General features: G+C 50.2%; 1 pseudogene; it reads right to left on the bottom strand.

Moving 5' to 3' along the window:
• Positions 1–6334: 6334 nt before the first annotated feature.
• LOC141991083 (interferon-induced protein with tetratricopeptide repeats 2-like) lies at positions 6335–12865 on the bottom strand (annotated as a pseudogene).
• Between the last annotated feature and the right edge of the window lie 2168 nt (positions 12866–15033).

Below are 15033 nucleotides of genomic sequence, written 5' to 3' on the forward strand. Positions count from 1 at the left end.
GCTGCCAACAAAGAGCTTGCAAGGATGTGATGTGACTCCCAGACTCTAGGAACAGCCCCCTGAAGTCCCTGGGATTCCCTCCAAGGGCTTTGGATTTGCTGTTGACCGAGAGGTGACTAGTGCCCTCTGGTGGTGGACGGTAGGGATGAACCAAAGGCTTTTAGATGGAAAAACAGCTGTGTGTTTTTTCCTGTAGTTACAATTAACGTTTCCCTGCTGCGTACAGGCAAACAACAAAATCCCAAACAGGTTCCCTGAAGATCACCAGTCAGATTTGCTGTCTCTCTGGGCTGGAAGGAAGACAACACTTCACAGTCTCAACTGGGGAGAAAAAGAAAAAAACCCAAACAAAACCCATTCGACATCACGGCTTTGGAGCGGTCGTGAATATTCGAGAATGAGTGTAATGTCAGTCTCACCCCCCGCCAAGGAGTTACCAACACAAAGTTCAGTACAAGCCCAAGTCTCCCTGCTTACGCCTTGAGGAGAGACAGGAGCTGTTGTCTACAGTAATGACTACTCAAACTTATGTTCCTTTACAAATCAGTTTCATCTAGGAGTGATGAGGCATGCTAAAATACCTTAATCACAATTGTATCATTATTGCATGGAAAGAATTAAGCTTCTTTCCCTGCGTTTGTAGATTTTAAAGTATTTGGATTTCTTTCAAGTGAAACTTCCATTCTGAATTTCCTTGGTGTGTAATGCTTGCTTTGGGATAATTCCAACATCCCTGTAATGGTTTTTTTTTTAACCTTTAAGGATACTTATATGTACTCTCAACCATACCTCCATCTCAATGCAGATTTTAACAAATCTAGAGTTACAAACAGCATCGTCAGAGATGTAGTATGCCCTCGCTGCTTTACAAAGTGGGGAATAAGTGGAAAAGTTTTGAAAAGCAGGATTTTAATGAACCTGGAGCTATCTGATTCCCCCTTGAATGAGGGATCACAGTTGCTCAGCTGGGTGCACGAGGGAGCTCAGTTTCCTCTAAAACATCTGGCCTAGATCCCCATCAGAGACTGGGGAATATCCAACTGCATGGCCCATGGGTCTGTTTAGATGAGCCAAACCTTACGTTACCAGCAAGGTGCTGTAATATTTGCTGTAAGGTGCCAGCTTCCACGCTCCAGAAGTGAGTTAATTTTTCCCCACAGCTGGCCTTGACCATTTGAAACCCAGAACTGGGGATTCACACTGCTGTTACTACTGCCATGTCAAGATCAGACACCCAGGTTCAGGCCTGTTCTACTCACAGTTTTTGTGCTAATTTAGCTATGTCGGGTAGGGTTGTGGCTTCCTACCATAAATAGTTAAATTCGTATGTCAGAGGGACCTCTCAAGTGGAGGGTCTAGCTCTAATGAAACCCTCACAGGTGCTTTTGTGAAGGCTAAATCCGAATTTTAATTTGTCCTTCCTCAAATGGGGAAAGGAAGTGCCCCTTGCATGAAAAAAGCCCACGAGGAATGCAGGTTTCAAAGCCCTGGTTTTTGAATATATAATTGTCCCAGGTTCACACTCAGTGCATGAGGTTTAACCATCCCAGCACCCAGATTCAGACGGCCTGGAGCTTGGCACGTCAGTTCCCTTCCTAACAGTTCCATTGTACTGCACGCAACTTGCCACTCTGAGGATCACTAGGCGGCTTCCCACACACCTGCTCTTCCAGAGCCACTACCCTCCAGTCAACTCAGGAAAGCTGTTTGGTACCTGGCTTCCCCCCCTCTGCTGATTGGCCCAGACTCTGCTTTACTCACCCAGCCTCCACTGGTTTTTGAGGATCAAGCCGGGGCAATGAAGTCCTGCTTTTCTGGGCTAATGGTTGTCACGGCAACCCCAACTAGTTTCCAGGTGTCAGCACCCCGCGTGGCTGGAACCTGCTTAATTCCCGGCGAAAGTGAAAATGGAACCAGAACAGGGGAACGGTGCAGCATGAACAGACATAAAGCAGAAGGGAGGGAACCCCCCACCCCCAGACTGATCATGTCTCTACTCCATTCCTGTCACATTCACGTACTCACGCCACATGCAATGTTAAGTGTTTTAAAAACCACGGAGACGCCATAAAGGTAAGGAAGGAAAAAACCTCCCCTAACTTATAACACCCCACAAAGCCCCCGGCCCCTCCGTCACATGGTCCAACCTCTTGTGTTGATGCAGTATAAGGCCAGTGTAAGAATAGCTTATACCCCTTCCCACAGGAGAACATGCTATGCCAGTGTGAATGCATGTAATTGGGGAAGGGGTGCAGAGGTAACACGTATAACTCCATTACACCCCCCTTTTTCCTGCTCCTCACCTCAACACAGGCCACAATTCTGTCTTTTCCCAAAGCATTACACAGAGTTAAACCTCAGGGCCGGGGTAGGTAAAACCGGGAACGTAGCTGTTACCAGTTCCCAGTCTGCTTCAAAGACAGAGAATCGGACAATTCCTTAGTAAAGAAACATTTAATGCACACCGTGACAGGGTGAACCAGCCCTGCACTGGCTCGGCAGCGGTTAATCACGCTCTGTGGGGCAAGGAGGCAAAGCTCCCCCGGATCCAGCTGGAACCCGGATATAAAAGGGAGGAACTCAGCTCAGTCTGGGCGGACCGCTGAAGGGAATGGAGGCGCGCTGCTGGTTCCCACGGAGGGAGCGCTGATACTCCAAGATGCAGAGGCCAGCCAGACTGTGATGACCAATGACTCCCAGGCACCACAGAGGAAGAGGAGGCTGTGGGACCCCCCGATATGGCTAACTATAGAGGAATGGGTAGGAAGTAATCCAGGGAAACTTGATGGGGAACTGGTCATAGAACCGGGGCTTGGCTCAGTGTGTTATGGCAGGATCCCCACTGAGCAGGTGGCAGGGAAACCCTCCACCGCTAGGGGCCTGGGTTGGAACCCGGTGGCGTAGGGAGGGCCCAGGTCCCCCAAACCCAGCTGCCACCCACCGTGAGGCAGTGGCCCACTTCCCCAGCCACTCTGGCCATGGGGCCACACAGCCCTGACGAGGAGGGCGGCCATGTTGATTCTGGGCACTAGCCCCGCAGCCCTGCAAGGAAGCGCTGCCTTATTGTCTCTGGCCACTAGGCCACATTGCCCTGAGGCTTATGGTGCTCAGTTGGATTGAACTGTGGGGCTATAATGCCTGCCTCCGTTCCCAAAGGGGAACAGAGTGTACCAGCCCTGCGACACACACAAATATGGTGAACCATTTTTGGAATACTTACGAATAATTTTAAAAACAAAAGCTATTAAGTTCTTATACAGATTCCCCCTCCCCCTTTGTTGCTGTTTGTGTACATTTAAACGCAAGGTTCCAACATCCAACCTACCCTTCAGCACCCCCCTACAAACCCATTCCCCTCTGATCTTCTCTCAGGGATGATTTCTCACTCTCTATAGTGCCACCAAAGCATGCAGCTTGTGTCACCTGGATTCTTCCTAGCTGGAGCAGAAGGAAGTGTTTGAAGAGACTGAGATACCACCAGAGCCTTGTCAGCAAGTCAAAGTTTGCAACTGGCATGGGCCACTGTGGGAAGACAAGATACGGGGCTAGACGGACCATTGGCCATTCGTATGTTCTTAAGTCGGGGGTCCTCGCAGCTCGCAGTATCCCAGCCCTTGGGTTAAGAGTTTTGTGACAGGCTCAATTGCCGGTGGAAGAGAAATGTGTAGCAAGTATCCCAAGTGGTGCAGGGATTGGGATCAACACAGAAAATATCCATTCCCTGGACTTCTCTCAGGCTGTCACTAGAGGGCACTACCTTCCCCCCAGAAGCCCAGCAAAGTCAGGTTAAAAATGTACAAACCCTCCCTTCGAAAAGTGCTGCCCCATTCTCTCATGAAGTGAGACAACAGGGTCCCAGGTTAACACAGTTACAGCAGCTACCTGTAAGTTCCATAAGCCCCTTCGCCTGAGGGGAACAAATGCTTTCCTCCTGGCTCTTCCGTCCATAAAGCACTCCAAAGCGGACCAGACGTTATCTCAGTGGAGGCTCCCTAGTAAATGAAACTGGAACAGCGCTGACCTGTATCCAAAGTGGTACAGGGACTGGTCCCAGCCCTCACAGGGGCCCCACCTGTAGATCCTGCATCACTCAGCTGCTGACTCCCCCATGCTGTCTGTAACTCCTGTATTTATTTATAACCTTCCTCTCCACACAGATCATAGAATCTCAGGGTTGGAAGGGTCCTCAGGAGGTCATCTAGTCCAACCCCCTGCTCAAAGCAGGACCCATCCCCAATTTAATTGATTTATTTTGCCCCAGATCCCTAAATGGCCCCCTCAAGGACTGAACTCACAACCCAGAGTTTAGCAGGCCAATGCTCAAATCACTGAGCTATCCCTCTCAGATACCATTCCCTCAAAGCAGAGTAAGCTGGAGTGAAGGGAAGTGCAGGTAGGGTTTATAATTTTGGTGGGGTCTGTGTATTTCTCATGTGATTAAGCAAAGAGAGTTAACAGGGCACACTCGCCTCTTGAGCACCACCTGCTGCTGCGAGCAGTACTGCAGCCCTTTCCCTGCTCCTGGCACCCCCCACCTCGATTGGTGGGTCTTCAGTAGCTGAGCCCCCCAGCCACGTGACGGAATCAAAATGAAACCCTTTCCAGGTAACAGAAGTCCAGCAAAACTATCTGCCCTCACCAGCGTCTTCAGCCCTGGCTCTGAGCCCTTTAATTTCAGCCTTTCGCTTGGGCCTCCAAATGAAATTTGTCCCCTTCTTGGGGATACCACTTTGCTGGTGGGGGAACCTGGGCCCAAAGACTAGCCCAGGTTCTGACCCAGGGACACTCTGCACAGCAGCCGTGCGCCACTCACTGCAATTCGTTGCTGCTACTTCCCTGCCCCCCTCATAGCTCAGGGTTAAAATTCTCAGAGCTTCTCTCTTCCCAGCTTCAGCAAATGCGGCTAGAACGAAACTCGGGTTGTCCCCAGAGTTGCTTTGGCCAGAGAGGAGTGTGAGTGCCCCTGTGGTCCCAGCCAGACACTGCCCTGTTAGCACCCGCAGCTCCTGTCACCTGAGCCTGCTGGGCTCTGATTGGCTGCTTCCATGGGGCCGCTCTCGGCAGCCCTTTGCTGCTCTTTTCCTGGGGCAGGATGTGATAGGACCACGGGGCCTCCAGTAGGGGCCACAAAGGCCTGGTGCAGCCTGTCTCACGCGCCCATGAGCCATGGGGCCCCACTTTCAAGAAGGGGTGCCAGATCCAGAGTCTAGGACCACGGAGTGAGCCTCGAGGTCAAAGAAGCAGGCAGTGCTAAGGCCTGTCCAGAATCCAGGGAGATCGGCACCGACTCCGTGGGTGCTCAGCAGCCACTGGCAGCCCTGTGAATCAGCTCCTTCCCCCCCCCCCCACTAGCAGGTGCTGCCAATCAGCCCCTCCTGCACGCCGCAATCAGCTGTTCAGCCACACGCAGGAGGTGCTGGGGTGAGGGGGAGGAGCGGAGGCAGGAAGAGGTGGGGTAGGCGTGGGGGCTTGGGGAAGGGCTGGAATGGGCGTGGGGCCTGGGGCGGCGAAGGGGTTGAGCCCGCCCCCCGGGGAACTCAGGAAGTCGGCACCTCTGCCGAGGGATATCAGAAATACACCCATCCAGTTCTGGGAGCCAGTCCCAGCAGCCTGGTAAGCGTCCAGCACAGGTGACCTCAACCACGGCGGGGAGAACTGGCCTAACAGTGGCAGCCACCCTGGAGGGCTGTACCAATGGAGCGAAAGCAGCTCCGTGTTTGTGTGTAGACAAGCCCTTAGCAACAGACTGAAAACGTAATAAAGTGTCACAAGGCCTGATCCTCATTTACTTCTCACTGACACCGCTCTGGCACTTCTGAAACGTCAGCCTTGGCTCTTAAGTACATAAGAACGGCCATACTGAGTCAGACCAATGGTCCATCTAGCCCAGTCTCCTGTCTTCTGACAGCGGCCACCGCCAGGTGCTTCAGAGGGAATGAGCAGAACAGGTCATCATCAAGTGATCCATCCCCTGTCGCCCATTCCCAGTTTCTGGCAAACAGAGGCTAGGGACACCATCCCTGCCCATCCTGGCTAATAGCCACTGATGGTCCTATCCTCCAGGAACTTCTCTAGTTCTTTTTTGAACCCTGTTATAGTCTTGGCGTTGACAACAAAGAGATCCACAGGTTGACTGTGCATTGGGTGAAGAAATATTTCCTTTTGTTTGTTTTAAACCTGCTGCCTATTCATTTCATTTGGCGACCCCTAGCTCTTGGGTTATGAGACGGAGTAAATAACACTTCCTTATTTACTTTCTCCACACTAGTCATGATTTTATAGACCTCTATCATTTCCCCTCTTAGTCATCTCTTTTCCAAGCTGAAAAGTCCCAGTCTTATTAATCCCTCCCCATATGGAAGCCGTTCCATACCCCTAGTCATTTTTGTTGCCCTTTTCTGAAACTTTTCCAATTCCAATCGATCTTTTTTGAGATGGGGGAACCACATCTGCATGCAGTATTCAAGGTGTGGGCGTACCATGGATTTAAAGAGAGGCAATAAAGTATTTTGTGTCTTCTTATCTATCCTTCTCCTAACGATTCCCAACATTCTGTTCGCTTTTTTTGACTGTCGCTGCACACTGAGTGGATGTTTTCAGAGAACTCTCCACAATGACTCCAAGATCTTTCTTGAATGGTAACAGCTAATTTAGACCCCATCATTTTCTATGTATAGTTGGGATTATGTTTTCCAATGTGCATTACTTTTCATTTATCAACATTGAATTTCATCTGCCATTTTGTTGCCCAGTCACCCAGTTTTGTGAGATCTCTTTGTGAGAGGACCTTCCCTCTTATCCCATGACAGGTTACTTTGCTTAAGAGCCTTTGGTGAGGGACCTTGCCAAAGGCTTTCTGAAAATCTAAATACATGTTGACACTTTCCCAGCAAATCATGTTCATCAATGTGTCTGATAATTCTGTTCTTTCCTATAGTTAGTTTCAACCAGTTTGCCTGGTACTGAAGTCAAGTTTACCGGCCTGTAATTGCCAGAATCATTTCTGGAGCCTTTAAAAAAAATGGCCTCACATTCGCTGTCGTCCAGTCATCTGGTAAAGAAGCCGATTTAAATGATCGGTTACAGACGACAGTTAGTAGTTCTGCAATGTCGCATTTGAGTTCCTTCAGAACTCTTGGGTGATGCCATCTGGTCCTGGTGACTTATTATGGTTTAGTTTATCAATTTGTTCCAAACCCTCCTGTAATGACACCTCAATGTGGGACAGTTCGTGTTCTGTTAGTGACTGTCCTGGTGCTTTACTGTGAGCTCGACACGCCTGTAGGGTCCTATGTGTGCTGCTCAGCCCGATGCAATCTAGAGGCAGGAGAAGCAATGTTTCAACACAAAGAGATTGATTTATTTCTGTTTTCTCTGTAACTTATGTTTTTACTTCATTTACAATAAATCAGATCCATGACAAGCTGGGGAAACTGGTGCCATGTAAATGTGAGTCATGGTCAGGGTGAGGTGCGGAAAGCAAAGATGTGTCTATATAATTATTCCCATTACAGGCACTCATCTATGCAAATACAAAAACTCAACGCTGTTAGAAGAAACTCCACACCTATATGCTGCGTGGATGTTGGAAGGCCGCAGAGCTGGAGGGTAGGTTTGCGTAGAGACAAGGATGGTCGCACCGTCCCCTCTGAGTAGAAACAGCTGCTCAGTATCAGAAGCTAAACTGTCCTCTGCAGTGATACTTACAAAACACTTGACAATGGCTGGGTAGCTGGTGGGCTGAGGCCACTGTCCATTTTGCTGACCAGTATTGTCTCCCTGTGCTCCCCTGTCCGTCTGCTGGTTTGCTCCTGTTGTCCCTTGTTGCAGACTGTAGACTCTTTGGAGCCAGACACAATGGGGTCCTGGTCCATGTCTGGGCTCCTAGGCGTGACCACAAGACAGGTAGCTAGTAATAATTAGCAGCAGCAGCAGCAGCATGTGCCATAGTCTGAATCATTTGCAACACGAATGTCATTGTTACACAGGTGGGGAAAGTGACTCACTTCAGAAGGAGGTCTTGGTGTGTCCAGGGAAGGGAAAGGACCCCCATTTTCTCCACATCTCCAGTCTCCTGCTCTGTTGTTGCCACAAGTTGACTTCCTCCTTTATTCAAGAGAATGACTTTCAGTCTCGTGAATGAAGTCACGTATGGCCTCAGCCTCAGTGGTTTGGGAGTTCTGCTGGAATATTTCTGCCACCTTTTCCAACTTCCTTTTCAGTTGTTGCCTCTCCGGGTAGTTGTCTGGAATGGCAAAACCTGCTTTGTACATCTCAGCTGCCTTCTGCACACTGTTCTTCTTGTAGAAGAGGAAATTTCCCCAGTGAAGGCAGACTGCCTGCTGACACTTCTTGCTGAGGCTGGGCATTGCACTCACGAGATTGAGATAAATCTCTTCTCGGAAGTGAGGTGTGTTTTCTCCATACATTTCAGCTAAAGCTAGCCTTGAAAACACAGAGGTTGGATCTTTCTGCACAGCCTTTTTGAAGGCCTCAATAGCTGCTGCCAATATTTCTTCTCTTCTGCTGGATTTGGCCCCCCACAACTGCATCTTGTAGCAGATGCCAAGGTCATAGTGAAGGAGATGGTAATTGGGGTTCAGAGAGATTGCTCGCTCTAGAATAGAAATTTTTTTTTCTACGAATTCCCATTCAAAGATCTTGGCTGCACGTCTCAGGACCTCAGGGTCCAGGCTATTCTGAACAACATCTTCTAAGAGGGCTTCTGCTTGCTGTCTATCCGATTCCTTAAGGATCTCGGCTAAATACACCTTAGCTTCATAGTTTTGCGGCTGTTCAGGGATAATGTCTTCCAACTTCTCTCTGGCTTCATTCCAAGACGTAGAATTGTATGAGTGATCCCATGATGCAAAGGCTGCGATTGCCAACCCAGCAAGAAATTCCCCATTCGCTTCGTCTTCTCCTAATGCCATTTGGAAACACTCTGTGGCTTCTTTGCCATTGCGGAAGCCTGCTGCCAGGAGAGACCAGCCTTTCTGTGCATGTATCTCAGGGAGCTGAGCTGCATGTGGAGAGCGGCTCTTCAGGGAGCTGCAGATCTTTCTAACCTTGTCCAGGTAAAGTTCAACCAAATCATAGTGGGCCAAGTGATAATAGATCCAGGCGTAGTTTCCGTAAATGACCAGGACCTGCCGGGGGAAGTTATCTGGGTGATCTCTTTGCAGAATCTTTTCGGCTTCTCTAAGGCTTTGCAGAGCTTCTTCATATTGCCCTTACAGGTGGCAGAGATAAGCCTGCATGGCAAGGAGCGTGGGCTGGTTCTGGTAGTGAGTGTGGGCAATCCTGAGAGCCAGAGTTTGGAGGAGATGAACTGCATCTACCTGGTCTCTGATTTCAAAGTTCCAGGTGAAGTGGCACTGGAGGGCCTGCAGCTTCTCCTTCAGACGCAGGGTGCTGCAAAGAGAGGGAAAAATGAGACTCCATTTGGGCTGAATGAATTTCCACTATATGCTACAATCCTGGGGTAGTGATTACAGAGTGACAGGGCTTCTTTCCGGTTAAAAGCAAATTGCTAAGTGGCAACAAAGAACTAAGCCTGGATTTCAGTGTCTGACGTCCTCACTCTCCCATGCATGGGACCAGTATGAATGGGTTGAATCTAACCTTTGTGAAATCCTCTTAGTACTTCCTGTGTCCTAGAAAGCAACACTGCCAAACCCCCATGACTCATTGCAATAGATGCAGCCTGTGGTATTTGTTATGTCACAGAAAGCTCCCCGCTTGGTAACGTCAGGAGAATTTCTCAGGGGAGTGTAAAGGTTCCTCCCCCCCTCTGAACGCTAGGGTACAGATGTGGGGACCTGCATGAAAACCTCCTAAGCTTATCTTTACCAGCTTAGGTCAAAAACTTCCCCAAGGTCCAAAATATTCCACCATTTGCCTTGGATTGGCCGCTACCACCACCAAACAAATACTGGTTACTGGGGAAGAGCTGTTTGGAAACGTCTTTCCCCCCAAAATACTTCCCAAAACCTTGCACCCCACTTCCTGGACAAGGTTTGGTAAAAAGCCTCAACAATTTGCCTGGGTGACTACAGACCCAGACCCTTGGATCTTAAGAACAATGAACAATCCTCCCAACACTTGCACCCCCCCCTTTCCTGGGAAATGTTGGAAATTAGGTGACCACAGACCCAAACCCTTGGATCTGAGAGCAATGAAAAAGCATTCAGTTTTCTTACAAGAAGACTTTTAATAGAAATAGGAGTAAATAGAAGTAAAGAAATCCCCTCTGTAAAATCAGGATGGTAGATACCTTACAGGGTAATTAGATTAAAAAGATAGAGAATCCCTCTAGGCAAAACCTTAAGTTGCAAAAAAGATACACAGACAGAAATAGTTATTCTATTCAGCACAATTCTTTTCTCAGCCATTTAAAGAAATCATAATCTAACACATACCTAGCTAGATTACTTATTAAAAGTTCTAAGACTCCATTCCTGGTGTATCCCCAGCAAAAGCAGCATACAGACAGACAGAGACCCTTTGTTTCTCTCCCTCCTCCCAGCTTTTGAAAGTATCTTGTCTCCTCATTGGCCATTTTGGTCAGGTGCCAGCGAGGTTACCTTTAGCTTCTTAACCCTTTACAGGTGAGAGGAGTTTTCCTCTGGCCAGGAGGGATTTTAAAGGGGTTTACCCTTCCCTTTATATTTATGACAGGGGGAAATAACAATGTACAACGTTTGTTCAAAATGTGTTTACCTGTTTGAATGCTCCTCCAGCACCAGAGCTGCTAAGTGAGAGTATTTAGAAGTGATTATTTTGTTGTGCAGTTCACCTTTAGGGCCGAAGCTAGCTATTAACTGGAATATTTGATGCGTGTTATTCCAAGCCAAAATGTACATCATGATGTCACAAAACAGAGCCCACAAAACAAAGGGATTTCCCATGTAAGAACTTGGTGAATGTGGAGCTAAGGTTGCAAATGCAGTCTGGACCAATAATGTAAGGTATGGGGGTTAACCTTAATAGAAATGTAACTTTTAAGGAGCTGATATCTAGAAAACTGAATCTTCAGGGAGCGCTTAAACCCCCTCAAACATTGGAAATCATCTGGCTGCCCACTGGGGTCATTTATGTCCTGGGATACGTATATGTGTGTGTGGAGAGAGAGTCTCGCACTGACTTCAACGGGGGCCATTTATCCAAGGAGACAGGAAGGGCCTGACTCTCATTTACACAAAGGCTAGTTCCCAGCACGCTGGCAGCGTAAAGCGAGTGTAAATGGAAAGGCCCCTTTGCACGGCCAGGGTGCTGTGAAATGGCCGCAGGGTGTGTCTACCCTGCAGTGAGAGGTGGGACCGTAGCATGGGCTGCCCTACCCGCACTAGCTGTAACCTAGATATCACAGCTAAAGACAGCAGTGACACTTGGCGGTGCAGGACCTGCAAGCCCATCTGGCCCCCCAGGTACGTACTTGTGTTTCTAGGCCACATCCGGATCTGCGCCACTGCGGCTTCACTGCTCGGTTTAGTCCCACTAGCTAGATTAAAGCTCGCATGGGGATGCCTACCTGAGCTAGACACACCTGCGACTGCACTGTAGCCATAACCTTAGTATCAATGGGAACGGGGCCCACTCTAGTCAGCAGGCAGGAGAGAAATGTAATGGGGAGATGCTGACAGTCAGGCAGAATGTAAATATTCTGTCTCTGGCCATTTAACTGAGACAATGGAGGCCTGTTACACCACTCCCCCTGCTGTGCATCCTGCATGCAGATGTGGTTGCCCCATCTCAAAACAGATATATTGGAATTGGAAAAGGTTTAGAAAAGGGCAACAAAAATGATTAGGGGTATGGAACGGCTTCCATGTTAGGAGAGATTAATAAGACTGGGACTGCTCATCTTGGAAAAGAGACGACTAAGGGGGGATATGATTGAGGTCTATACAGTCATGACTGGTGTGGAGAAAGTAAATAAGGAAGTGTTTTTGGGAACCTGAAATATGGTCACCCTGGAACAAGCACCACACTGAACAATAGAACAACCCCCCCCCCCATCTTGTTAGACTCACAGGACTCCCCCCCCTTTGCCTTGCTAGACACACAGCCTTCCCCCCCCCCCCCCTCCAGCTGTCCCTGCGCTCTGGTCTGGTGCCGGTGCCCTGCGCTCAGGGTGGTGCTGGGGGGGCAGTGGGGTTACGTGGTCTCAGCTCCAGGCTGAGCGTTCACAAGAGCCCCCCCGCCCCCTTGCAAGCAGCTGGTTCCCCTCCCAGCAGCCTCCCCTGCGCTGTAGCTCCGGGCTCCTGCTGCTGCTGCCTTTTCTCTCTGCATCTCCTGGGCTGGTCCCGTCCCGCCCCCCAGCTGCCCCTTGGCTCCAGCTCCCCAGGGATCAGAGTTAATCTCTCCCCCCCCCCCCCGCCCCACACCAGCAGCCAGGTTTCCTGAGCTGTAGCTCAGGAAAGCTTATGCTCAAACAAATTGGTTCGTTTCTAAGGTGCCACAAGTCCTCCTTTTCTCTTTGTGAATACAGACTAACAGGGCTGCTCCTCTGAAACACAACGGAGAGGGGGCACAGGGCTGGGGGGGGGCACTCTCTTACCGGCTCCTCCGTTGATGCGGAGCGAAGCCGGAGTGACAGCTGGCCAGAGGGGGAGTTCTCCGTGAAGGTACAGCGAGGGGAGCTCGCAGGGGAGGTGTCAACAGTGACCTGCACTAGCCCTGAGAGGCACCAGCCTGGAGAGTCAACAGGACGCAGAATCACCCCAGAGTGACCGCGCCCCAGAGATTTAAAAGCCGGAGATTTACAGCCCAGAAATGCGCAGAGGGGGGTGGCAAGCTGTCTGACTTTAGCCCTCGCTGGAAATGTCCCCCCCGCCCAGCGACCCCAATGCTCCTACCTCATTGCGATCCGCTGAGTCCCAGGCAGGGGAGGTGACGGCTCCTTTCACTGCCCCGGGTTTCTTCCCACGGTGTGGAAGTGCCCGGTTCAGGGAGAGACCCGAGTTCTGCCCGGGCAGGACGGACTGTGGCCGCCCGGGCGATGCTGCCCTTCATACGCAGGGCGGGTTGCTCGCTGGGGATCTCGCTGGTTTGGCTGGGGAGCTGCCTTTCCCCAGGAAGCGAGAGTGAGCAGGAGAAAAGGAAACTGAAACTTAACTTTCACTTCCCCTTGTCATCTTCAGCGTCCGCCCAGCCCGAGTCGCCACCTGCAGCTCCATGGGTGACATGGGGCTAGTTATGGGGTGTGTGTGTGTGTGTGTGTGTGTGCGCACACACGCGCTTGCACACGTACAATCCTGGCCTGGGCTTCCCAGCACACAGACGGGGTCACTCACCATCACCACGCCGCGGCGCGCTCCCCGCTACGCCCCCAACCAGCTCCACAGCCCCCTGCCCCGAACCGGTTGCCCGTGTCCCGGCCCCGGCCAGCCCTTCCCCACCACCGAGGGGTGTTCGTATCGCCCTCATGCACTTCCAGGGCCCTGCCTGGGCACAGAGCAGCGAGGAGCAGAGGGCGATGACGGAGGCAGGGCAATTAGCCAAAGGTGAGAGCTTTGTACCTGCTCCCCCAGGTCTCCTCCTCTCCCCGAACCCTCCCCCAGCTTTATCCGCGCAGGGTGCGATTTTCCAAAGGCCACCCCCGCGGTTTAGACACCCAGGCCCCATTGGCTGCCAGCGTGAGCCATGCTCCTCAGTCACTTCGGCACTTTTGAAAATGCCTCCCCCACATAGAAATTAAACCCTCTAAAGTGAGGAAATAATAGTCAGGTTGTGACGTTATTGACATGACCTGTGACCGTATAGATCATTGTTGCAACCACTGTTATATATTTGCAGCAAATATGGTACAGAGGTTGTCGTGTGAGGTGTCTATGGAGAGGTTAGGATTGGCTGGGTAGGATTATGCTGTCTGTCTGGGCGTATCGTTGTTGTGGCTGAAGTGATGAACATTGGCTATGTACTTGTATCTCAATGTGCTTGATTCTAAGTAGCCTCAGGGAAGCATTTGGTCAGCTTCTTGAGAAGGGACTATTCTCGGTAAGTGCCCAGTCAAGAAACACTTAACGGACAGTGGACCTTGGGAGACTCCAATTCACATGAGAAGTCTTCCTGGGAATGTTCAAGGTAGCATGTGAGCAATGGCTGCTCTCCCTGTAAAAGAATTGAGTCATGCAGGGACATGTGGCTTGCCCATGTGACTCCAAACGCCATCTTGCTGCTGTGATTTTCCACAGTAAGAACAAAGGGGTGTCCTTCCACACGGCAGAGGATATAAAAGGCCCTGGAAATCCCTCCATTTTATCTTCAATCCTGTTTCTTACCTTTGGAGAGACTTTGCGACACTGAAGCTCTGAACAAAGGACTGAATGACCCATCCCAGCTGGGGACGTTCTCCAGAGACTTGATTTGAACCTGCCATTTATTCCATCACTGTGACATGCCTGAACCAAGAACTTTGCCATCACTGTATATCATTGATTCCATTTAACCAATTTTAGCTCTCATCTATATTTCTTTCTTTCTTTCAATGAGTAAACTTTTAGATTCTAAAGGATTGGCAACAGTGTGATTTGTGGGTGAGATCTGACTTGTATATTGACCTGGGTGTGGGGCTTGGTCCTTTAGGTTTGGGAGAACCGTTTTTCTTTTACTGGGGTATTGGTTTTCATAACCAGTCGTCCCCATAACGAGTGGCCCTGGTGGTGATACTGGGGAAGTGGAGTGTCTAAGGGAATTGCTTGTGTGACTTATGGTTAGCCAGTGGGGTGAGACCGAAGTGATCTGTTTGGCTGGTTTGGTGTGCCTTAATAGTAAAGGAAACTCAACCGTGGGCTGTAACTGCCCTGCTCTAAGCAATTTGTCCTGAACTGATACTCTCAGCTGTGTCCCGCCAGAGGCTGCATCGTTACCCAGGTTCCCTGTGCAGCCTCATCTCTTCCCTTTGTAGTGCCGCATGCTGGTGCGCTCTTCAATGACACGATCGCGTTCTATCTCCGTGGGCCCCTGCCTGGTTCACTGCGCTGTGGGGACAGTGTGGGGGTGTCTTCTGTTCAGTCCTACATGGGTTCT

Source organism: Natator depressus, chromosome 1, assembly GCF_965152275.1.
Source record: "Natator depressus isolate rNatDep1 chromosome 1, rNatDep2.hap1, whole genome shotgun sequence".
Lineage (NCBI taxonomy): Eukaryota > Metazoa > Chordata > Testudines > Cheloniidae > Natator > Natator depressus.